Here is a 26902-nt window from a genome sequence, read left to right on the forward strand (position 1 = left end):
ATATTTCAATTGTTTATTTTTACTTAAGTCAGTTTTGGCAAATTATATTCTTAGAAGTGTTCCCTTCTAAAGATGTCCAATATTTTGGTGGCCAGGCACAGTGGCTCACGCCTGTAATCCCAACACTTTAGGAGGCCGAAGTGGGCAGATCACCTGAGGTCAGGAGTTCAAGACCAGCCTGACAAATACTGCAAAACTCTGTCTCTACTAAAAATACAAAAATTAGCCGGGTGTGCTGGTGCACACCTGTAATCCCAGCTACTCAGGAGACTGAGGCAGGAGAATTGCTTGAACCCGGGAGGCAGAGGTTGCAGTGAGCAAAATCATGCCACTGCACTCCAGCCTGGATGACAGACAGAGGCTCCATCTCAAAAAAACAAAATGTCCAATGTTTTGGTATAAAATTATTCACCTATTGTTTTGTTACTTGTAATGTCTGTCTGCTGTATATGTAGAGAGGCTCTCCTTTTCATTTCTAGCTTTTTTGTAGAGTCAATTTGGGTTTGTTGAACCTCCCTAATAGGCCTGATGTTTGTATTATTAACTTTGGTCTTATTTTGTTATTTCCTTCCTATGTTCTAAACCTTTCTGGGGTTCAGTCTATTATTCTGTTCCTATCTTCTTAAGTTCATTATCAGCATTCAAAGTTGTAAGTATCAGTCAAAGTACTGCTTGAGGTGTATTTTGCAAGTTTTGTTACATAGAATTTCCTTTACTATTCAGTCACAAATTTTTTCTGTATTACATACTTTATAATGTCTAATTGGAACCATGAGTTATTTAGAAGTGGGTTTTTAAATTTCAAAAACATACATTTTTAAGCTATTTTACTCACCATCATATTCCTATTGTTTACATAGCAGAATGCTTGACACACAGTAAATGATCAAAAATTATTGTAAACCAAAAAGGGAGAGAGGAAGGGGGGAAAAAGAGGGAAGGGTGAAGGAAGGGAGATTGCTAAAATGACCTTGACTGCTTTAACCAAAAGTTTAAGAGGAACAGTTCTGCTGCCAGGACAAACGTTAGGATGGTCAGAGGTAAGCAGACGAGAGTAGCACATGGCCCCAGTCCCAATCCTGAAAGTCTCAGAGGAAGTTCAGGAATATCTAAATTTTATACCCAAATGTCCTTCCCTCTGTGGCTCTCCCTGTTGCCACACTTGCCAGCCAGGTGTCCAGCCCCAGATGAAGAAGACAGGTGGCAGAATCTCCCCCACAGTCCCCTGGGTGCTCAATCTGAGGCAGCAGGACAGAGAATAAAGGAGTAACCTGGATGATTGGAGCTGAGCCTGGGAAGATGCCAGCAGGTCAGGTATATGGGCAGTTCCCCGTTGGCTGGAAAGGGCACTGCCTTCCTTCTGCACCTATTTTAAACTGCTGGCTCCTACCTTAAGGAGCCTCAACAGCCATGCATCCAAGCACACTCTGCAACTTCCATTCTGTGACAGTGGTAGCCGGTAATCAACCGGGTTGGTCACACACGTGGTGCCCTACAAGTTTTGTCACCCTATGTCACATTGTGTCCCACATGGTCTTTTTTAGTGCTCCCAAGAACCCTTAGCTCTGAACTCGTCAACAGCCTGTCTGGTCTCAGATCCATCTGACACCCTTCCGCTGATCTGCTGTGGGATCTATGCCCCCCAGGGTCCTTTGTCCACGACTTCAGGGTAGTTTTCACCAATGCGAAGCGTGTGAGCAAGACTAGAAGGGAGAAGCCAGGATATGCTTCTCCCTTCCCCTCTGCTCCTAGTGGCATCTCTGGCAGTAATTACTGCCAAGGTGCCCCACCCACGGGGCAAAAACCAACATGGTCTTAGCTTCTGCCAATGGCCAGACTCCTAGAATCTGATAACAATACCTCCTCCCATTGTTCCTGCAGCCCTAAGGGGGCAGGCGCAGCTTCCGGCTCTTACTAAAATCTGAATTGCCTCTCAGTGTCTTCAGTCATTTGTGTGACTAACTCTCTGTATTACATTTTCTTTGTTTGAAAAACCTTGAGCAATTCCCATTTCTTGGCTGGCAATGGATGAATACAAACCCTTTTTATAGGTGAACCCTAAAGTGAGGTTCAGAGAATTTAAGAAAGAAGATATAGAAATATGAGTAATTAAGAAAAAAGAAAGAAAAAAAATACCAGTAATGAAAACACCAGCACAGAGCCTGAGCTCAGGTCTAACTCTGATACTTTCTAGCTGTGAGATCTTCTGAGCCTCAGCTTTCCCACGTGCAGATATGGATGATGACGGCACCTACTGCATAGGACTGTTGTGAAGATGAATGCAGCCACTACTTCTGACATTTAACTAAGCAAAAAGCCTGACGCATGGCCACACAGCTGAACACTGGCTGAACTGGGATCCAAACTTCCTATTCGGTGCTTATTCCCCTGTGCCAAGCAGCCTGAATCAAGTTGCTCATGATTTGGGTTCTCATGAAGGGACTTCCTCTCTTAACCTTGTGGACTGGATCCTTTCCTCAGAGATTTTCCCCCTAAGAACTCCCTTCCCTCCTCTTCCCACCGTCTCTGCCACATGAAATGATCTCCTTTCTTCCCCCACTGAATAATTGCAAGTGGCTCTCAAACTGGTTTGTCCTCCCAAGTTCCCATAAGGAACCAGATCCCCAGGCATAGCTGCAGAGTATAACTCAGCCTCAGCCTCCCTGAAAGCCAGCACCTAGTAGGGCTGTCAGAGACCCCAACACACAGCCCAAGGCCCCTGTGCCCAAGAGCCCCCTGAACCTGCTCAGAGGTGTAATTAAGTGAGCTTTGAAAGCAGCCCTGCCAGTGTGGGCTCCCAAACCCCAAGGAACCAGGTCTCTAATATCCCTGTGAAAGTCATCCTAGCCATTCACCAAGGAGGAAGGGACTGCAGCCTATGAGTGTAGAGCCTGGACTCCTACCCTGGCTTTATCTGGGGCACTTTGGGCCCAAAGACTCTGAGGTTGGTGTCTATTGAGTCACATCTCTACTTCCCTCCTTTGGGAGAAATACGTCCTTGCTTATCAATGCTGAAGCCTCTACCGCTTACTATCAGTCTCGAGGATGAACCTCTGGGATCCAACAGAGACTTAGACTCAAGAAGGGAGGGCTCAGCTGGTGTAATATTCACCCATCTAAAGCCAGGGCATCATGGAGTACATCCTGGAGTGGCTACCTTCTCAATACATCCCCATTTGGGGGCTCCTAGATGGTTTGCTCTCATGGGTATGCCCTGGCCCCCAAAAGTAAGATTCTCAGTGAATGCATGTGGTCCCTGACATGGTCATTCATTCGTTCAACAAAACTGCCGTGGTTCCAGCATCATGTGCTCTACAGACAGAAGAAACACCGCCCCATCCCTGTCGGGGGCTACACGTACAAAGAAACAAAGCAGCCTTGGATCCACCCTTTTATGAGCTGAGTGATTTTCATTATTTCTTGCATTTTAAAATTATTCTAAACATTACATCCTCTTAGGATGCACATGATGCCAGAACCATAGCAGTTTTGAGGAAGGAATCAATAATAAGGGAATGTTATTAGAAAGCTAGTAATGTCCCTTAACTTTCAGAGGTACCCTTAAGTTAATAATCAGGTATAGTCTTATATATTTTGTCCTATATTTATAAAACATAGATACGGCTTGCGGTTTGGAGAAGTAGGTTGTTTTATTTTGGCTTTGGTTTAATTTTTTGTTTTGTTTTACAAAAATGAGATTATGCTGTATAAATTTCTTAGCAAGTTGCTTATCTCAGTCATCAGACCACAGCTATCACTTCAGATCAATCCACTTACATTTGATTCATTTCACAGCTATATCCTATGTCATATCACACCGTATTCAGTCATTCCCCTATAAGGAAGTGGGAAATACATGTTCACAGCGTTAAGCCATTGCTGTTCTGTTGCAGGATCTGGTATTACCCTAATCCAATGGTTCTCAAAGTGTGATTCCCAGACAAGCAGCATCAGCTTCATCTAAGAAATTGTTAGAAATGCAAATTTGGGGGTCTGTCCCAGAACTACCAAATCTTAAACTCTGGGGTGGGTCACAGAAATCTGTGTTCTGGAGTTCTACAGGTGATTCTTGAACACATGTTCAAGTTTGAGAACCACTGCCTTAACCTGTACCATGTCATTCATGTTCCAAGAGAACTATGTCTATTTGTTTGCCCTCCACAAGCAATTGCAGCAATTACAGCTGGGTGCCAGCTTCTTTGCAGAAAACTTTTTCTCAACCTGGAAAAATACGAGAAGTTTCTAGATAAGGAAAGTTAGATGAGGTGTTCAAGCTAGCTACCCAGTTGCTAATTAACTCATTAATTCACTCTTTCAGGATGTATTGAACTCATAGTCACAGGCATAATGCAAATATATGCCCCTGTGTAACGTATCTGGGGAAAGGTGACAAGCAGATTTTTCTCAAATGATCTGGATGCCCAATGTGATTCTTCCTTAGGTGCAAAGAGGTTGCAATTGGTGAGTTCTGTTTGCAAAAGACCAACCACCTGGAAATGCAGACGTGGAAGCCATGAGAGTGCCAAAAAAATGTGGAAGATGGAGGCAGAGAGAACCAGGCTTGAATCCTGGCCCCACCTCTCACCCACACTCCCTGAACCTCAAGTTTTGCATCTATAAAACTGTGGTGATAATAAAACCTACCTATAGGGCTGTTGATCCAAACTGTATTTTGTAACTCCTCCAGGGAAGTTTTCCAGTCAACCTAACACTTCTCTATGACTCTTCAGAGAATGAAAAAATGAGGAAAGAATTAACGAATTATTTCATGAGAATGCCATTTTCCTCTGCTTCCTCCATGTTAAGAATTATATAGAGCATGTGCCACTGCTGTCTTCTTCATGAAACCCCCTGAGAGGCAAGGGTAGGGTGGAGGGTGAGGATGGCCATGGGGGTAAGCATGAAACCTCCTGAGCAGTCCTGAGCCTGGCTGTCGATTCAGGAGCTATGAATGGAATGGTAACTAAGAGAAGCAGGGGGTTTCAAGCTTGAGCATGTGTTAGATTCCCCTGGAAGTTTTTTAAACCACAGATGACTGAGCCCCACCCCAGAGTTTTCAGATTAAGTAGATCTAGGGTGGTGTCTGAGATTTTTCATCTCTAACACGTTCCCAGACAATGCTGATGCTGCTGGTCCAGGGACCACACTTTGAGAACCACTGGGTTAGGTCAATGACCCATGCTGACGAAGGTTCTGCCATAATCAACACGTGGTTTCCAAGATTACATTGATGGTTGACATCCCACTGGCGGGAGAGCAAACAAACGAAGAAGCTCCACGTTCTTCTTAAGCTCCCTGGCCAGAAAGTGATGCACATTACTTCCACTCACATGTCATAGGCCCCACCTTTGCAAGAGGACCTGGGAAATTTAGTCCTTGGATGGGCTTCTTCTTAGTAACCCACTTTCTTCCCAGGCATGCAAAGGGGTCACAGATCACTTAGTGTTGAACCACTGCCACTGCCACACATGACAAGTCCTCTCCTCATCTCCAAATCTCGGGCCTTGCCACTGAGAAGTAGATTAGCCCAGCCACAACCCCAAGCCAGATTCCTAGAGCTAAAAATATACTGTGAACAGAACATGCTCTGGAAGTCGTGGGAGAAGGGGGAGCAGAATCTGTGGAGACATGGATACGTGGGCCTCGTCCTCCTTAGACTGCTTCTCAACGACACAAGTCCATGAATGTCTCCACTCCTGCTGAGGGCACAGTGTGGACAGTGGAACCATGCACTTGCGGTCGGATGGAAGAGCCATCACTCACCAGCTGTGTAACTTTGGGCCTCTCTGCCCCAGTGGGTATTGCTGGTTGACGTGGGGCGGCACCCAGACTGTGGCTCCTCCACTTCCTGCCAGGCCTCCTCCTCCAGCCTCCTCAACTCCTGGGCCATGAGTGTGTGCAGCAATGTGACAATAGCCACCATTTCTCCAGCAGGTTACTCACATCTTCAAAGTTGGGAACTTCGAGGAGATGAGAGACCTATGCGGATTCAATGCATCCTTGTATAATCCAGCTCACATTCTGCTTTGCCCTTGCCCTCCAGTTCCTGTCAATCCTTCCTTCCCCACCTGCTTGTTCTGTTGACTGCAGGCCCAGACACAGAAGCAACAGCCTCCTGTAGACAGTTGAACCAGCTTCCACAACTGCACAGAACCAAACCCTTGTAAGAAAGCCCTCATTTTATGCCATTCTTAGTGGTTTTGCTTGTCTGGCTGAATCATGACTGATACGGGTGCTTTTCTTCCAACATTCTCATTTAATTTTCTGAACAACCCCACAAGAACATTCTTCTTAGTCTTATTTTAGAGATGAGCAAAGTGAGAATCAGAGCGGCTAAGTCACCTGTCTGAGATTCCACAGCTAGTGAGTGGTGTTGGGGCTGGCACTTGAACCCAGGCCTCTCAAACACCAGTACTTTGACCACTATGGTATTTTGTGGGCTCCCTGAGAAGAAAACTGGGCCCCATGAGATGGTCAACGCAACATCAGGTTTTCACCTGTGTCCATGCCAGGATCCTACTCCTCTGTGCCCCCAACAAAGGCTCATCCACTGCAACACAGGAAGAGCCTTCCTTGACCAGGGCCTGCTGTCTGCAGAGTGGCCACTATTTTCTCTCCCCTGTTTCCCCTCCACCTCTGGCCAGAGGTTCCTGGTGGGTTGATTCCACAGTTTTTATTACAAATCAATAGGAAAAGGAGAAATGCTTTCTGAGAAGATTCTAAGCCTAATTAAAAACCCAGAAGAAGGCTGGACATGATGGCTCATGCCTGTAATCCCAGCACTTTGGGAGGCCAAGGCAGGCAGACCACCTGATGTCAGGAGTTCAAGATCAGCATGGCCAAGATGGTGAAATCCTGCCTCTACTAAAAACACAAAAATTAGCCAGGCGTGGTGGCAAATGTGTATAATTCCAGCTTCTAGGGAGGCTGAAGCAGGAGAATTGCTTGAACCCAGGAGGTTGCAGTAAGCCGAGATTGCACCACTGTACTCCAGCCTGGGCGATAGAGCGAGACTCCATCTCAAAACAAACAAACAAACAAAAACAAAAACAAAACAAAACAAACCCAGGAGAGAACATCCCTCAAAACTACTCTGCTCTTGTGTAAAGACACGTATTGATAAGAGAGATGGTGCAGAAGAAAGGGACAGGCTTCCATTGCGAGGTGTGGAGACCTGCCCATGAGAGTGGCAAAGAAAGGCAGAAAAGAAAACAGATGAAAATGGAGAAAATGACAGAGAAAAGGGAGAGGGGGAACCACCAAAAACAGCAAGCAGGAAGTAACCTATAGATAGAGGAGGGAGAGAAAGGGAACAAGACATAAAATGAGAAATAATCAGAGACAAAGAAAAATAGAAACAGAAAATAAATGGGAGAAATGGGTATAGAAGAAGAGAAAAAGATGAATGAAAGAGGTGAGAATAGAAGAGAGAGTGAGAGTGAGAGAAAGAGAAAGGGAAAGAGAGAGAGAGAGAGAGAGAGAGAGAGAGAAGTGACTGTCAGGTTCCTACCTAATTAACTTTCTCCCCTGTTCCCAAAAACTTGTGTGGGAGACCAGAGTGGAACCCAAGACAGCTGGTGGGGAAGGGAGGCCCCATGGCCACTGCCCCCGTTGTGCTGGACAGTGACGACACTTGACACAGCAGCAGGAGATAGACATCTGCCTCTGAGTCAGCTCCTTTCTTCACAGCCCCACCTGCCCCACCTTTTGGGCTAATGTTGCAGAGTTAATTACAGAAAGCCTGCCAGACTGGGGATTTATGAGCCTCAGGAGAGCCTGGCTCTAGAGGGGGAGGGAAGACGTGAGGGAGAGGATGGTCAGAGCCACCTACTGAGCTGGGCACTGAAGGTTTCTACTACCTGGAATGGCCCCCAAGCACCCACAGGCAAAAGGTGTCTGAGACCCAGGGAAATAAGGGGAGGTCTGTCCAGGCTAAGGCCTAGACCACAAAGCCAATTCTTTCAATATTGATTTAGACTGCCTTCCTACTCTTCTACCTATCCCTATAACTTTCCCCAGAGGGTTTTGCCAGTCTGCCTTTTTTTTTCTGCCCCTTTGTCACCTCCTCTCCCCATCTGTCAATCCTTTCTCCTATCTGACATCTCCTCTATGTATCTACCATCCTCCATTTACCTACCTCCACCCATCCATCTAAACTTTCACCCACCAGAAGCTCCAAAATCCCACTCCTCATCCTTCCACCAACTCCCTACCCACCTGCCAAACGCTCTTCCATCAATTCATGCTCCCTTATAGGCCAACTTTTCCACCCTTCCTCCAACTCCTTCAACTTCCACAGAACCTTCAGTCACCACCATTTCCACTATCCTCATGCCAATCCTCCAATCCATGATTCAGCTCCTATATTTCCCAACTCCTCTCCATCTGACCTTCTCTCTCTCCATGCACCATTCTCCATTTATCTTCCAAACTCCTTCATCCATCCACCAATCCCTCCACCCATCTGCCAACTTGTCCATACATTTGTCAACCCCTCCCCCTTCCTCCAACTCCTCACCTAGCAGCCGCTCTATCTTTTTCCAAATCCTCCATCCAACCACCAAAATTTCCAACCCCTCTCTACATTTACTTCCACCCTCATAAATTCCTACATTCACATGCTAACCCATCCATTCAGTAAGCCACGCTTCCTTGCATTTATACATACAATTCCATGTCTGATCCACCAATACCTAACTCCATCTACCATCTCATTTATCTCTCCATTCAGCAACCCTTCCATTAATATGTCAACCTCTTCCCACACTGTCAACTCCTCCCGCATTCCATCCTTCAATCCCCCAACACTCCAACGATCTTTAATGCACTCACTGACTTCACAAAGGCCCCAACCCAGCCCTCAGGGAAGTTCTGTAAAAAGAAAATAGATTTGTAGAACTGCAGAGCTGGGATATAATCTTGGTTTGGAACACACTGGCAGCGTGGCTCTGTTCAGTGCTCCCTGACCTCGTCACAGCTTTGGGAGGGTCCTCAAGGCCATTGAGGAAGCTGGACAGAGTAGAAAGGAAAGTAGGGGAAAGGTTCTCTCACCTCTGTTAAGGACGCTGGTAAAGTTAATTACAGCCAGCTCCTCACCCCTCTCCACCCGCCCCAGCTAACTGGACAGTACAGAGGGAGCCTCACCCCGCTGATTTCTGCCCTGACCTGTTCTGCCTGCCCTAATGGACACAACCAGGCCACAGTCCCCTCCTCTGCCTAAACTCTGGGGTTTTGAGCCAACTCCAAAGACCCTGACTAGCCAAAGCCATGTTGAACCAAGGCCTGAGCAGATTTACCAGGCTGGGATTGCAGGTGGCCCCCAGCACTGCAGTGACCTACTCAGCCTATATGGTCCCATCTGTTAAATACCAGAAACCCTCTTGACTACTTATGAGCCAGTTTAGACCCAGGCCAGGTAGATTCCAGGTAACACAGAGAGGTAGAAACTGCATCAAACCTAGATATAGGTTATGGAATCAGCAAGACCTGGCTTTGCATTCTTCTTGTACTTCCTGGCTGTTTCACTTAACCCTTCTGAGCCGCAGTGTTCTTGTTTGTAAAATTAAGGTCAGAAAGCTCCTACCTACTGCATGGGATTATGATTTTAAAATATACACACACTGGGATAAAGCTTGAAACACAGTAGTTCCCCATCAAGAGATGCTTTCACCTCCCTTGGACTGGCTCTGGTGGCTAAGTCCTGGTCTTCTCTCTACATCAGGGAAAACAGGACAAATTGCCATTCCTAGACCAGGTTGCCTGGGCTACAAAACTAAGCCTTCTCCCCCAAATGCCCCCTGTATAGGAATTTCCACAAAAATGAAAACAAAAACCTTTGCTTTTTAGGGAATTGTAAATGCCTGGAAAATTCTGCAATGGGGTGAAACTTGGCCAGAGACAGAAACAATTTTTCTTTTTGCAAATCTCAGCCCTTGCTTTTGGCCCAGGTTGGCCCCTTGCCAAAAATGTGAGAGATGACAGGTGAATGTGTGAGTTTCTGTGACTTGGGTTTCCGAAATGGCATTCAACAAGTGATCTGTCTAATTGCTTTTGATATCTAGAAAAGCTAATTAAGGTAATAATACTTGGCACTTGTATAATAATAATAAAAATAATGACCCTTTATATGTAAGGAGCGTCTTTCATCCAAGGATTACAAAGCCTTTACAAACATTAATTAATCCTCACAACTCACCTGTGAGGTGGGTGTAATTAGACCCATTTTATGGCTGGATGAATTGAGGCATGGATGGGGTGAGGGATGTGGTGAAGATCACACGCTGCATCTGCTGCCAAGACTGGGATGGCCTTGAAGATTTTAGAAGCCGTACTCAGAATTCTCACAACTGGTAGAATCCCTCTAAGCTGTCCCAGGGAGCACCCCCATGAGTCAAAGCTCTCTCTTGACCAGCCAGAGAGAAAAGTAGAACACTAGGACCACATCTGGCTGGGTGACCTTCAGCTAGTTCCTTCCCCTCTCTGAGCCTTTACTTCCTTCCCCATTAGCCAAGAGGACTGGGTTCCCTGACCCCTCACCTCCTCAGTGTTCAGCCCCACAAGCTTGTCATCCTGTTTCTGGCATCACTGTCAGGTTTTCAGGACCTTGAAGGCACCAACAAAGACCCAGATTCAGCCAGTATCCCTGGGCAGTTAGGTTGCCAGATTTAGCAAATAAAAATACAAGACACCGAGTTAGAACTTTTGAATTTCAGAAAAACAATGAAGAATTTTTCAGTGTAAGCATGTCCCATGCAATATTTGGAACATGCTTATACTGAAACATGGTTTGTTATTTACCTGAAATTCAACTTTAACTGGGTGTCCTGTGTTTTGTCCAACAACTGCTTGTTAGCCACTCTGTGCCAGGCACAGGCTGAATTTCTCACATCTCTGACCTCAGGTAATCCTTCCCCTACTCTGGGAGGCAGCCATTATCATTCCCATTTTGCCACGAAAACTAGTCTAGAGAAGAAAAGTGGCCTGCCCAGAGTCCTGAATTCCTCGTCTGCCTGGGTGTCCCTGGAGTCTCCACTGACACTCCCAGTGACTGATTCCCCAGGGCCCAGAAAACAAATTCCACACTCCCTGAGGGCAGCCCTTCCAGGCCCTGCAAATCTGCCCCTAAAGTCCTCTCTAGCTTCTTGTCGGCCCAAGGGTCCCATCAGGGATATGCAGATTCAGTGTAATTAGAGGTGCCCAGCACCCACACTTCCTTCCATCAGGCCTCCAGGCCTTTGCCTCTGCCAATCCCACCACCTGGAATGCTGTTCCTCCACCTTCTCCTGCAAAATGCCTACAGGTCTGCAGGATACTGCTCAGTGTCACCTCCTCAGAGATGCCTTCCCTGGCCAAATACTCGTTCTGCTGTGTTAACCTCTGCGCTACCACATTCCCCAGCATGCTTGCATGCGTGTGTGTGTGTGTGTGTGTGTGTGTGTGTGTACACTCTGTGTGTGTGTATGTGCGTGTGGTTGTGTGTGTGTGTGTTTTCTCTGTGCTCCACCCTTCCATGACCAGTACACCTAGGGCTGTTTCTTGGCCCCATGCCTTGGCACACACTATTTCCTCTTCCTGGAATCATCCTCCAAAATTAAGTCATGCATTCATTCATTCAATTGATACTTATTAAGCACTTGCTATGTGTTGAGCTTATCCTTCCTGCCCTTATGAAATCAACAGTCTAGTGCAGGGGTCCACAAACTTTTTTCTGTAAAGAGACAGTTAGTAAATAGTCAGGTTTTGCAGGCCATAGGGTCTGTGTCACAACTACTCCACTCTGCCGTTGTAGCATGGGAGCAGCCATAGACAGTATTAGCTGGGTATGGCTGTGTTCCCATAAAACTTTATTTACAAAAAAAAGGCACTAGGCCACATTTGGCCTATTGGTTGTAGTTCACCAACTCCTGATCTGTTCGAAATGGACATTGAGCAAATATCACACAAATGCCAGATTTAACAAACTTTCTTCAATCCTGTGAAAGCAAAGATTCTACTCAAATTCTCCCCACTCTGTGAGACCTTATAGCAGTGGCCTCTTCCTCTGTGCTTTCAGTGCTCCTGACTTTAGGGGGCTCATCTGTGGTCATTCAAGGCAGGGACAACCTTTCCAACCAGATGCCTTAAGACCCACTGCTGTTGCTGCACCTACTCCTGCCTGAGGTGCCCCTGCTGGGACCAGATGGGGCTGGGCTGGGGTGGATCTTGTTTAGGACCCTTCCCTAGCAGAAGGGAAGTTCTGCTCACCCCTTATCCTTAAAGATGATCCTCCTGCCACTTCTTCCAATCACTTGTCTCTGATTATAACCCAGGGTGAGCTGGACTGGGCATCTTATTTAATAGAGAGTGACTGTGCTCGTATATTTGAGTGAGAAGCATCACATTTTCCTTCTTGGCAAGAAGGAAACATAAAACCCTCTCCAGAGACCCCAGGGCTAAACGAAGGGACAGATGTTTCCAGCATCATGGTTTTGTGTCCCCTCCTTCAGTGGCTCCATCTTGCTGGGCTCCAAAACTGTTCGTCAGGATGTGCACGCCCTCAACACACACATACATACATTAAAATCAGGCCCCCTATGCATTCATACACATGTGTTCAGCACACAGGTTTACACATACCTCAGGCGGATGTATGTTTACATATATAAGCACATATGGACACACACAAATTCCTGCTTCACACATATACCAAGAGTATTCACAACAAGGCAGACAAATTTGGGCACAAAAACAGATTCATCTAGAGACATACAAACCCTGAATTTTTGCCCCACAGCTACTATACATGTGTGCACGCACACATACACTATGGACATGTATGTGCACATGCCCACACTATGCACATGTGAGCACACACACACCTGCACACATACTATGCATGTATATATAGTGAAATCCAATCCCACCATGTCTTGCCTGAGGAACAGGCCGTGAAAATCACATCTTTGCATTTCTGGCCTACCAGTTCCATCTGGGTTCCTGCTGCCAGTCTCAGCTCCAGGGAGCGACACAGGAAGTTCCCATTTCCCTGGCTGCCAAATCCCAGCCACCTCTGACCCTTAGAAAGACAGAAACTCCTCCAGCTTCCTGTGAGCCAGTCCTGCTGTGTGCCCAACACTCCTAGCCGACGTGTGGCCTGAGGAGATAACGCGAGGCTTGGTGTCCAGCCCCGTCTGTGGCTCCCGCAGTCAAGGCAGCTTCCTTGGCCTCCCCTGCAGGTCAGGGCCTGGCATGCTGGGGGCCTCCAGGGAAGGGCCTTGGATTGCACCCAAGGTCAAATGCCCCCTTTATCTGAAGGACGCTGGCCACTTTCCTGTCCTGCTTCCCTCTGCTTCCAACACTTCTAGCAGCCTTGGGGAGCTCACTGTCCCCAGGAGCCAACGCCTACTGCTCTTTTAACTCTTACTGAGCCGTCTGCATCCAGGCTCTGCTGCCTTCCTGGTGGGGAGCCAGTGGCACAGATGGAAGTGACAGGGGCAGGAATTAAGAAACTGGTGAACCCCAGCTCCCAGGCTCTTGGTTGAACTGGTCTGCAGAGTCGGGACCCCTTGTGGGTGTCCTCATGTTGAACAATTCACTCATCCATTCATTCAAAACACTTGTGCTAAGGCTCTCCCCTGGCGCTGGGGATTCAGTGGTGACTAGACAAGAGTCACTGACCTTGCTGTGGGCATAAAAACCTGGGTGCCAAGGGAACCCATCAGCATGGGCTTCTGTAGTCAGGAAAGCTCCTCAGAGAAAGTGGCATCTGATTTGGGTCTAGCAGGCCAAAGAGAAATGTGCATAGAGGAACAAGCTATATGTAACCAACAGCAAGTGGAAAGGGCCAACGAGGCTGGGGCTGGTGCATAGTAGGAGCTCTGCAAGTGTTTGTCGACTGAATGAATGAAGAGGAACTTCTGGAGGCTTTTCAGCAGGGAAGTAATATAGATTATTATTTATAAGTGATGCCATCTACTTCTCACTGAAGGCTTTCTTTGCCCAGGATGGATGGGTCTTCTCCCAGAGGTTTAATTGCTCACTGGATTCCCCAACCCCAGTCCCCACCACACACTTACATATAGACACAAACACACCCACAAACAAGCGCTGGCTGCAGATGCCCACGTGCACATGCACACTCACACACATGTGAGCCAACCACACATGTGCAACCACATGCGGCCCATGTCCACATGTCTAAGAATGACAATCATAGCAAACACTTTTATTCAACTTTCCCACAGGCCAGGCGGCAGTTCTCTGCATTTATTAACTCAGTTAATTCAGTCCTCTAAGGTAGGAGCGATTGGGATTCCCATTTCCACAGATAAGAAAACCAAGCCATGGAGATGGGTCAGTTGTCCAAAGTCATACAGTTAGGAAGTGGCAGGGCTGGGATTCAACCTGAGCCACCTGATCCCAGAGACCATGCTCATAATCACCACAGCAACGTGGTCCCAGCCTCCTCAGCCTCCCTCTCACTCCCCGCCCTCCACACTTCACCACCCATCTTGTAGTCCAGCCACGCTGAAACCCATGCGGTCCCCCAAACACACAATTCGCTGCCATGCTCATCTCTCTGGCATATTTCCTCCCATCTCTTTCCGAGGTCCACATCTCCTTATGAGATCCGTTTCATTATTTGTTTACCAAACATTTGTTAAGCACAGATTATGGACTGAGGCTTTGTGCCCAGCATTTTACATGCATTCTCTCATTCAACCCTCACTGCAACCTTATGAAGGTTCTGTTGTTATTAGCCTCATTTCACAGATGAGTAAACTGAGGCACAAAGTGGTTAAGTTACTCCCCCAAGGTCACAAAGAGGGAGAACTTGGAATGGACTCAAACCGTCTTGACTCATGAGCCTCAACTCTTCATCTCATCTTAGTCTGCGTCCTGCTCAGCTTCGGCCTCTGTGACTGAGAACAAACTCTCAGAGGGAGGAAGAGGAGAAGATGGAAGGAAGGAGGTGGAGGAGGAAGAGGAGCAGCATTAAAACAAAACTCAAGGCTAGCGGAGATTTCGAATCCTGAGTGTGGGTGGGGTGGACAGGAGGATTATAGAGCGACCTTGCAAACTTTTTACCCACATTTTATTGTGAATATTCTGAAAGCATAGAAAAGTGGAAAGCACTGTGCCATGAGCGCCCCTAAACCCACTACCTTGATTTGGCAATGAGCCTCTCACGATTCCTTCCTTTATCTCCCGTCTATGCATCTCGCCAGCCATCGGTCCACTTACAATGCAGATACTTTGCAGACTTTTTCAAACCTGAAGAAATGGTCAAGGCTAAGCTCCCTTGGGAAAATCACTGTGGGTGACGCAGGTGGAGATTTTTACTGGAGCCCAAGAGCCTGTGCACAGTTTACATGTACACACACAGTTAGATGCACGTGCGTGTGTGCGCGCACACACACAAGGGAGCAAGGACACAAAGGGTGAAGAAAGTCTCAGGATTTGGAAGAGAGCCAGGACTACCTCAGTTGATCAGTCGGCCAGTTCCTTTCCACCTGCCAGGCCCCATTAGCCCCATCGAGGCCACCAGGGGCCCCAGGGGCTCAGGGCCAGGCTAGGGGGTGGGGTATTTCCCTAACTGGCCTGCTTGTCCTTCACCCAGCAGAGGAAACAGCCGCTGGCTTCAGCCTCCAAATGACAGGAAACGCCACGGAGGGCTACTCGGCAGTAATTACTACTTTGAGAAAGGAGGGGAAAAAAACTGAGGGGGAACAGTTCCAACTCAAATAATCCACTCCTCGGGGGGGATGGGAGGGTGTTCCAAGGAAAAGACATTTTGAAAAGCCTTCAATCAATCTGACAAGCAATTATCTGTTTAGCGGCTGGTACAAATCCTCCGCTGAGGACTTGTGCCCCCTCCCAGGAAGATCAGAACCCCAGACTGACATTCAGCCCCTCAAAGCCCCCATCCCATCCTCCTAGTAGCCGGAAGGTGAAACATTGAGATCGTAATCCCGCCTGGGAAACTTCAGCTCTAGGAGCAGCCAGGGAGTGGTTACCTGATTCTTTCCTCCACACTCCCATATCTACACACACACACATGCACACACACTCTGCCCTGCACGACCACATGCCCTGTCCCACATGTTGTAGGATGAGCTTGTTTCAAATAGTCTCTCCTTCCCCCAGCAACCATAAGCATTCTCTCTCATTTCATTAATTCATTCAACAAACATTTTTCTTGAAGCTTCATTAGGATACTGGTGATAAGGATGAGAGACCTCTCTGGTCTTCTGAATACAGCTGGGGAAGAAAGTCTTTGTCACCTTTGTGATTCCTACCCCAGTTTGGGGAAGCAGCACAGAGAATTGGAGAGAGCCTGGCTGGGAATGTGAGAGCTGAATTCAGACCTAAGTGTGACCAGGCAGGCTCCGGTCCCCTCTAGGGCTCCAGAGGCTATGTTGAAGGGGTCTCTTCTTTACTTCATCCACCTGCCCTAGGCCAGGCCTCCTCCTCTTACCACCTCTCCCAGGCCCTGGGCCTGCCTCACCCTCAGCGAATCCCAGAACTGTCTCTAGTCCAGCCTACGTGGGACAGAGAGAGAGCAGGCAGGTTTGGCCCACCAGGGAGGGTCTTGCCCCTGCCCTGCACTTCGTAAAGAGCGGAGAATGAGCCCCCAGCAGCGCAGAGTGGGGCCCTGACAGGCTGATGTCCTTGCCCACCACCCTACACACTTCCTCACACAGTGCTTGTGTGTATATGCACATGTGTGTATCTCACACACAGCCCCTCACTGGCACATTCCGACATCACACGCCTGCAGGCTGTACACACATGGGCTTAATGCCGCAAGTGAGAGTCCTGCATCCCTGGTCTCACTCATGGGCACACAGCATGTCACACCTGCACATTCACCACTGTGGATATCCGTGCTCCTCCCCATGCTGGCACAGACTCATACATACACATACACAAACAGCCAGATATCAGCCGTGGGTACAACCCTCACAATCACAGACACTCACATGAATTTCTCACCCCTTCACACACCCAGAGTCTCATGAAGGAGACAGCACACAGGAAGGGAGCAGGCGGGGAACGGAGCAGGCAGGGAATGGAGCAGGCGGCAGAGGGAAGCCCTCCCAGGCAGAGTCCTCATCAGCACCAAAGAAGGAAGCCCTCATCCAAGACACAAGTGAGGAGAGAATGCAAAAAGGACTCCCAGGCCAGAGGCTGCAGCAAGAGGGAGCTGACGGGGACAGGGCAAGGAAGGTCAGAACCCTGGCCAGGAAGGAGCCTGGGCTCACGGTTAGGAGAGCAGAGATCTCAGGGAACAGCAGAGTGGCAGGCCTCGTGGAATGATAATGCCTGCCCACCAACACTGTACTGTCCTGAAAGAAACACACACATGCAGGCTCTCTGTCAACCTGCGAGGTACGAGGGCTGTCACTAGTCAGAACATGCTTCAGGGTGAGGAGACAGGCACTGAGATAGGTGACTTGCGCAGGGTCACACAGCTCTGAGCAGAAAAGTCATAATCTAAACCCAAGTCCTGCTAACTCTGATATCCATGCTGTTAAGCACTTTGAGATATCAACAGCTTAGAAGAGAAATTCCGTGTAAAATGCTTGACACGGAGCAAATGCACAATAAATGTCAGTTCTGCTCATTTCTATCATTGCCTATCTTGGAATCCATGGTCTCATCAACAAAGCTGAGTGCTCTGATGGGGAAACCAGATAAGATACATGTGAAAACCGGCGCCCTGTGTTTTGCAGTGGGACCTTGGGTGCACATCAAAAAGTAAGCTCCATGTCCAGCCCGGTAGTCCCCACACTCCGTTCTTAGAGCAGAAGGACTAATTCCAGCTCTACCTTCCATGGCTGGAGTCTGCTGACCAGCCATTCAGGCTCTGCCCAGAGCTAGGTAGAGAGGCAAAGACTGACCCTGGCAGGCCCTGTCTGACATTACAGCCCTGGGATATGGGATCCTGCTTCCCTCAAGAGTCTGCAACCTGGAAAGACATGGAACCCACTTCACCCAGACACACGGGCCATTGCAGCTCCCACTAAATTCACGACAGCTGTCACAACGCTCAGGGACACACATGGAACACATTATCTCTCAAGGCCATCAGCAGGGAGAGGACAGGAATGCGTGTGTAGACAGAGCAAAATGATCCTGCTCTCCTGGCACAGGAGGGAGGCAGCTGCTTGTTCTCCCAGGACATTTCATTTTGCCCTCAGAGATTGGCAAGACATATCTGATGCATTGGAAAGCAGGCACATGGCTCACCATGTCCCCAAGAAGACACACCTTCATGTTTTATGACCAGAACAACTCAGGTACAAGATCAGCCCCAAGTTAATCCCAGTTCCCATCCCCTGACTGCACTGCATGAAAGCAGAAACTCCCTCCGCTTGCAACAGAGCTGAAGCAGACACCAACTATCCATTCATCCATCTATCCTTCCATTTCATCAGCATTTATGGATGCCTACCTATGCCCTGCCTTGTACCTGGCACTGGAAGTGAACGGACAAATAAGACACTGTTTCTAAGAACTCAAGGGCCAGAGGTGGAGACAGTGGAGGTGATATCGTCACGAGGGGCAGCGCAGCAGAGTGGAAACTTTGGCAACACACAGAACCGGGGTCAGATTCCAGATCTGTCCCTTCCTAGAAATTCAGCCCCAGCAAGTGACTTATCTTCAGCAAGTCTCAGTCCCCTCTTAGCGGAATGAGGATGATGATGGTACCTACCTCCTTGGTTGTTGGGGAGATGACATGGGACAATGCTTGTAAAGTGCTGAGCCCTGAGCCTGCTGCATTGAGACTCTCCGTGAGGGCCAGCTGGTATCATTGATCCCTTCTGTAAAATGGGTATAACAATATCCAGCCTCTCCACCTTTATAATGAGGTTTACCAGATAAAATCACGTGTGGTAAGTGTGCTTTATAAATGGTGGAGGGCTTATGTTATCACTCATTCATTAGCTTACCATTCCTTGACAGCCTGCAAAGGGCCAAGGCTACAGCTAGGAATGAGGTTATCTTACAGGAGCAAGAAGTAAGGGAAACACAGATGTGGCTGCAGAGTCCGGCATCTGGGAACGAAGATCAATTACGATCCTGATGCAATAAGAACAGCCATAAAAGCTTCCACAGAGGAGGGCAAAGGAGGTGGTCATTAGCTAACTGGTGAGATCAAGGAAAGCTTCCTGGAAGAAAAGGGAGTTAGCATTGGTGCTGCAAGGATGAATGAGCATTGAGGCTTCACCTTTTAAGTCTGAGCAAGCTTCCACTCTAATAAGAGAATCAGCATGTCTTCAGTGACACAAGAGGGGTGGACACAGGCAGATTTTACTCGCTACCCATCCAGTGTACAGAAAAGTGTCGGAGTTCTGAGGACAGAAATCTGAGAAGCCTGGAGCCAGCTGGACTCAGGCTCAGCCTTGGAACCACGAGGAGCAAATGGGGCAGGACATGTCACCGAGTTCTCAGTTGTCCCTCAATCCACAGTGACATCTTCCACAAGTCTCAGTGGCAGCCCCAAGATCGGAACCTGCATCTGGCTGTTCATGACACTCTGCCAGACCCAACAGAGGTCCTGTAGAAACCAGACTGCGCACTCACCCCAAATAGCACCCCCTCCTCAGCCCCATAAGCACCTTTTTTACCTCCTCACATCACTTACCACTGTCACTAGGACCTAATGTAAGTCACAGGGGAGGCCGTTGGCTGACAGCCACTCCAGGAAGTCACATTAGCAACTTCATTCATCAGGGTCAGGATTGAGCTTCCATTGTCTGCTGTGACAGTTTGTTTATTTCGACTTTGGCGGCAGCCCCAATTTATTACAATTATCACTGTCTGGCATGGAAGAGAATATACTTGCCTTTCACAAGCACACAAGAATGGCATTCTTGCATTTTGTAGCAAAAGACTCACCTGACTCAATACCTCCCCAAATATCAAATAACGTTAAAGAGAGAATATGAATCTATTGATACATATACTATATATATACATCTTTGAATCCACAAATCAATCATTTTATTTTATTTTAGAAGAATAAGGAATAACTGTCTATCTAGCAGCAAACAAAATAATAAACAATAATACCTAATGCCGGTGAGGTTTCCTTGAAGTGGCTAAACGGACAAACTTTGCTGGAGGCAATGTAAATCAGAACATCCTTTATGGAAAGTAAATTGGAAAATACGTATCACAAACCACAAAAATGTTCTCACCCTGAGACCCACTGATTCTGCTTCTGGGAATTTATCCTAAGGAAATTAGACAAATAAAGAGAAGCGCTCTGTGGAAAAAGAGAAGAGTTCATTGAAGCATTATTTCAAATAGGGGAAAATTGAAAGTAAAATTCAACAATACTCAGCATCAATTTGATGAAATAATAGGGAGTCATTAACATGATAATCTGTACTATTGGTGGAGTAAGCAAAGGCACGTGTATACTGTATTCACCTTTCAAGTTTATTATCAAGACCAGCATGTACAAACTACATATTAACATATAAGTCACTGTACTTGCAATGGCAGGCTGGTAGCCTTATGGAGAAGGTTTTTGCCCTTGTTTTCTAAACTTTCAGTTGGGTTCTATATGGTTTTATAATTTCTTTTAACTGGAGCTAACAAATGATCATGCTTCACAAAAGAACTACAAACAGTGCCTAATTAGACACAGCAGCTTTCACAAGACCCTCAGCCTCGTTTCCATGTTCCTTAAGATCCTTCACCCATAAATATAGTGTGGGAAATAGACAGGCCTGGCAAGCCTTTTTAAGTCTTTAAGTCCAGTGCTGTGAGGAAGAATGGATTTGTCAAAACAATGGCTGATGGTAGTTGACCACTTCATACCCATCTATTAAATTTGGTCCTCATGGGCCAGGCATGGTGGCTCACGCGTGTAATCCCAGCACTTTGGGAGGCCGAGGCAGGCAGATCACCTGAGGTCAGGAGTTCGAGACCAGCCTGGCCAACATGGTGAAACCCCATCTCTACTAAAAATACAAGAATTAGCCAGGCGTGGTGGTGCATGCCTGTAATCTCAGCTACTCGGGCGACTGAAGCAGGAGAATCGCTTGAACCTGGGAGGTGGAGGTTGCGGTGAGCCGAGATTGTGCCATTGCACTCCAGCCTGGGCAACAAGAACAAAACTCCATAAAAAAAAAAAAAAATCAGTGCTCAACAACCCTGCAAAGTGGATTGTATCATCCCCATTTTACAGATGGGAAAACTGAGGCTTGTCCAGGAATAACACAGGTGGTAAGGAGAGGAGCCAGGATTCAAATCCACGACTCTACTCCATCGCCTGTTTGTTGTTGTGTTTCTCAATTCATGTTGATTATTTTTCTCAAATGGATGTAGTTTAAAAGAAGTTGATTCACTAAAAGAAGTTTGAAGTTGTGGCTTGAAGGGAACTCCCAGCAGCCCATTCAGGCTGCCTGGGAGGCCCTTCTGTCTTGAAAGGGAACATACAGTTAGCTGACTTTGCCTGAAGGAGGACTGGCCGAGCCAGCGGCTGCAAAACCTATTGGGTTAAGCATTCCAAAAGAAAACACCCCCTTCACCAAGAATGTACCTCAATAACCACAGAAACAGGCCCCAAAGAAGAAAAAGGGGCTTGGGGGAGCCTCTGATTGGCTCCCGGTGATGTCATGCCCCAGCCCAAAATGCCTGTAAAAGGGCCTACTCTGGGCGACTTTATGGGGGCTTTGGTGTCTGCACACTCCCTCCCTGGCAGCCAGGCCAGCATGACGGCTCCTGTCTGCCTCCCTGCCCCCTGCACGTCCCCAGCGTCCTTGCCCTGGCCTCTCCCAGCCTGTAATTACTTTCAGTGCCCTGCTTTATGGGCTCCAGCGAGGGGGACTTAGCAGCAAGAGGAAGTTCCTTGAAAGGCACCCAGGAATCTTCCCAGAAGGGCCTCTTTCTCCTTGCTCTCTGAGGGGCTTTGAAAGCAGACCCAGGAGGCACTGTGGGGCCTGGCCTCCTCAGATACCCTCCCAGCTCCCAGGTCCTCTTACCTGGCCCACTGGCTGGCACTTCTTTGCCAACAATCTTTCAGTTGTCCCTGGGGACTCTTAGAATAAAATACAAATCATTCCCTGTGGCCTCCAAGTCTGGGGTCTGCCTCATCTCTCACAATCCCCCACCCTCCACTGTCACAGACCAGCTGTAACGGTCCATCCACCATTCACAGACACACCACCCTTCCTTGCCTCTGAGCTTCCTCAAATGCCAGTCCCCCTGCTGGAACACTTGTCCCTCTTCCCTCTCTGCTCACCACATTTTAGCCGACTAACTCCCACTCACCCTTGAGGTCTCCATTTAGACTTCTTTTCCTTCGGGGATCTTCTGTGGACCTCTGTCCTGGCCGGGCTCAGCGCCTCCTCTTCTCGGCTCACAGAGCCCCTGAGTTTTGTCCTATGCCATAGTCATTTGGGTCCCTCCAGAAGCCAAGTCTACAATGAAGATTGAAGGTAGTGTATGTAGAAGGTGATCGCAGCATCTGCTGGCAGGGAAATGAGAAATGAGGCAGGGACAGGAAGGCAGCCAATAAAGGATATTATCAGGCAAGTTCCCACCATGGGCAACTTCAGCTAAGAGTTCAGTGTAGAACACACAGCTCTGAGTTACCTCAGCCTAGAAGGAAGGAGCCATGGTATTAATCCACCAGTTCCATCAATCATTGGTTGGAGCTATTCCCGATGGACGTCAATTTTCCAGCTTGCCTTTAGTGTAGGCACAGTGGACTTGGGCAGGGAGAGAAAGGCCCTGGGCAGGGACTAAGTGGTCAAGGGTAAGTCAGGACTACAACAGTGAGGTCCAAAGGGAGATAAGTGGGGCCCTGATACCTGCTCTACTCACAGCCCCACCAGCCCACACTGCAGTTGCCTCTTCCCTGCTGTCTCTTCAACAAGAAAATAAGCTTCAGGCAGACAGGCATCTCTTCCATTTTGTTTATGGCTGCATTCCCTACATAGGCACACTGGGTGAATCAAAATTATGTCCTGCTTGGGGTGGATCCACCAGCCAACCACTGGTTGAGGGGTTCTATCACGTGTCCTCACTTTTCCAGCTAGTAAATCCAAAGATCCCAGAGGCAGAGCCATGAGAAGAAACTTGGAACACCTTGCATTATCATAAACGTTGGCCAGAGACTTCGAGGGTCAAACTTGCCCCTGGAAGATCCATGGGCAAGGACAACCGTAGGGAGAGCCAGAGGCCTGGATTCAAATCCCAGATCTGCCAATACTGTGTGGCCTTGGGCAAGTTGCTCAATCTCTCTGTGCTATAGTTTCCTCAACTATAATAACCCCATAAGGTAGGCACAATTAATAGCATTGTTACAAAATTCTAATGAAATTGTGTATGTAATATGTTTGGTCATCATTAAAATGATTCTTACCTCCTAAGTATATAAGGAGCTGCCTGGATGTAAAAAGAAAAAAAAAAAAAATGATTTTTAAGAGAAGCCAGGTTTACTCCTAAACCTTAAGGGTTCCCTGATGCACGCACCTACCCTATGCCAGGCATTGTGCTAGAGGCGTTACACATGTCCAGCAGCCCATCCACTACAGACCTGCCTTCAATGGCACTTCTAACCTGTTTGAACACCTCTAGTGACAGGAGGCTCACTACATCACAAGGGAACCAGATAGATTTTCAAACAGCTCTAAATGGCTAACACAGGACCATGCTCACAGGAAACACGGAGCTCTCTTTGCCCCACGGCAGCCTCTTGGAAATATGAAGGAGTGGTCCTGATGTCAGCTTTCTCTCTCCCACATCAGGCGCGTGTTCCCTCACAGAACATGACTGTGAGGTCCTATGTCTCCAAGGTCTCACTCTTTCCCTCCACTGGAAGGTCTCCAGTACCTCTGAATTAAATGAGAGCCACCCCTGAGGGTGATCTGGGCAGTGCAGAACACAACGTGTCTCATCCCCTGCTCAGGACACTTTCTTCTATTCATGCAGTCAGGGGTTGCATTAGCATTTTGGCAGCTGGAACACAGCATGTGGCCCTGGGCAAACCATTTGGTTTCTCTGAGTCTCAGTGTCTACCCATAAAGTGAAGACAATACAGGCACCTACCTCATAAAGCTACTGGAATGATTAAATGGAATGATACATGAAAAGCTCTTAACACAATACTGAAAAAATGTAGGTAATATTGGGAACCGGCTAAAAGTCATAGCCGTGTCTCTTTCACATGAGGTCTTATGAAACTGGGTTTTTCCCATCTTTGGTCTTTTCCAACAAAGTCAGCAAGACTTTGTCAGACTTTAACTGAGTCCATGATAAATATGTTGGCTAAGAATGGACCAAAGAAGACCCCTTGGCATGGTCCAGAGACCCCCATCAAGAATGCCATGAGTGCACTGATGACCATTCCACGGGAATTAATGCTCTGCCCCCTACCACCTCCCTCAGCCTCGCTATGCCTCTCCTGTCCACTAGATGTGGAGATCCAAGGGCTGACCGCGCTGTTGCATTCATCTCTGTGTCTGCAGATTCTTGCCGAGTGACTGGCCCAAGAACAAGAATTGAATTTCCCCTATTCACAGATGGCCTAGAGCCAGGAGGACAGTTTTTGTGAGGTCTCTATTTTTATTCTCATTTTACATGAAAGAGCATTGATGATCACAAAGGTAACTGTTATAAGCATTCAGCAGGCATCAGATCTTCCTTTACTGGCTCATCAAATCCTCACTATGGCATCACTGCTGCCTCCACTATTCAGGTAAGGAAACTGAGACTCAGATGAGTTAAATGACTTGCCCAAGACCCCATGGACGCGAAGTGATAGAAGCAAGATTTGAACCCAGGCCTACAAAGCTACAAGTCACCTTCCTCCTCTACCTGGAAGAATTTTTTTATTTATTATTGTTATTATTATTATTTGAGACAGAGTTTTGCTCTTGTTGCCCAGGCCGAAATACAATGGTGCTATCTCCACTCACTGCAACCTCCGCCTCCCAGGTTCAAGCGATTCTCCTGCCTCAGCCTCCAGAGTAGCTGGGACAACAGGCATGCGCTACCATGTCTAGCTAATTTTTTTGTATTTTTAGAGAGACGGGGTTTCACCATATTAGCCAGGGTGGTCTCAAACTCCTGACCCCAGGTGATCCACCCACCTCGGCCTCCCAAAATCCTGGGATTACAGGTGTGAGCCACCACACCTGGTGACTTGGAAGATTTTAAAGTGCTTTTCTAATGCTAAGAGTTGAGGGGAAAATGTATTTGGTCATGCAGTTCAGCATCTGCTCACAGGCCTGATCCCAGAGATCTACAGCAGCATAAACCTTCTACGGCAATTTTAAAACATAGCCATAAATCCTGTGACACTATTCCTAGTAGGATGTGGGCCTATGATCTGTCCCCTCGAACCAGAGGGACTTATGACTGCTTTGACCAATAGAGTACAGAAGTGACACTATATGATTTCCTAGGCTACATCATGACATGCCATGAGGCATCTACCTTATTTAATGGAGCAATTGTACTGAGAGTCAGGAGATGGCTATTAAGAAACTCTCATGCTCTACTAACCTGAGACCACAATGCTGGAAGCTATATGTAGGTGTTCCAGCTGACAGCTGCATGTGAGCCCCGTCTTCAACCAGCCCAACCCAGGCACCAGAAAGAAGAATGAAGAAGCCATCTCGAAAGTGGATTCCTCAGTCCCAGCCATTCAAGTCATCCCAGGTGAGGTGCCCAGATGTCATGAAGCAGAGATGAGCTGTCTCTTCTGTGACCTTTCCTAATTTCTGACCCACTGAACTTGTGAGTGTACTGAAAGGGGTGTTGTTTTATACCAGTAAGTTGTGGGGTGGTTTGCTCTGCAGCAAAAGAGAGATAATCAGAACACCATCTGACCCTACAGCTCCTCATTTCTCAATGCTCTCAACTTGTTGATGGAAATGCACATTGATTTTCAAAGTCAGAAGCTCCGCATGGACCATTCAGAAAGTCATATCTGACCCAGATATTTTGGCTGAGTAAGAGCCCAGGCTTGCTAGAGACTTGGACTTCAGCATCCTGATAATTTTGGTGTCCCATCTGTTCGTTTATTAGTAGTTATTGCATTGCTACCTTATGCCAGGCACTGTGCTAGGCATGGAGATATGGCGATAAACAAAATGGACACCAGCCTTGCCCACAGGAGCTCACAGTCCAGTGGGGAAGACAGACACCACATAAGAAATTTTAAGTTAAAAATGGAGACGCACAGCCTTAGTTAGGGTCATCTAACCATGTCTGGTAAAGGGAGCAGGACAGGCCTAAGAAGGTGACCATCAGAGGGCTGAACAACAGAGGCAGTACCCATCTGATGTGGAAGGGGCAGAGACAAGAACTGCAGGAAGAGAGAACAGCCAGAGGGGAGGCTGGGTTGAGAGAATGCATGAGGCATTCAAGGACACAACAGATATCTGGTGTGGCTGGAACGAAGACACTGAGGCAGAGTGGTAAGAGGAGACACTGGACAGGGCTGCCAGGTAGAAATGGATGGGGTATCCCAGCCTAGGTCCCCATCCAGCCCCAGTCCCAAACTGCTGGCCAGCTGACCACCTCTGCTTCTTGGAGCCCCCTGGCTTCCTTCTCATCTCTGACTGTTTCTTCTCCGTTTCCTTGGCTGCCTTCTCTTTCTCCAATCATTGCCACATGTGAGCGTTCCCGCCTCACAAAACACTCGTAGTTCTCAGTTGCTCATGTGCTCTTCTGATAACCCCCAAATATTAAGGTGAAACACAGGAAACGGCAATATTTGACCATGTGTGACCTAAGAAAAAAAAAATCACCCAGCAATTTCAATGGTTCAGGTTAATTTTAAGCTGTTGCCCCTTTCAAGCTATCTTCTGCAATGTCCCAATCAGCAAAGAAAGCCTTGACACTCATTATTTTCTGAGGTTTGTCATTTTCAAATCTTTCCAAATATGAAATT

General features: G+C 47.6%; 1 long non-coding RNA gene across 1 annotated transcript; it reads right to left on the reverse strand.

Moving 5' to 3' along the window:
• Nucleotides 1–7991: 7991 nt before the first annotated feature.
• Nucleotides 7992–24898, reverse strand: LOC110740503. The gene is made up of 2 exons (XR_002515126.2): nucleotides 22270–24898; nucleotides 7992–20254 (listed from the first exon to the last, which is right to left on the reverse strand). It is a non-coding gene; the product is annotated as an uncharacterized LOC110740503 (long non-coding RNA).
• Between the last annotated feature and the right edge of the window lie 2004 nt (nucleotides 24899–26902).

Source organism: Papio anubis, chromosome 16 (genome assembly GCF_008728515.1).
Source record: "Papio anubis isolate 15944 chromosome 16, Panubis1.0, whole genome shotgun sequence".
Classification (NCBI taxonomy): Eukaryota; Metazoa; Chordata; class Mammalia; order Primates; family Cercopithecidae; genus Papio; species Papio anubis.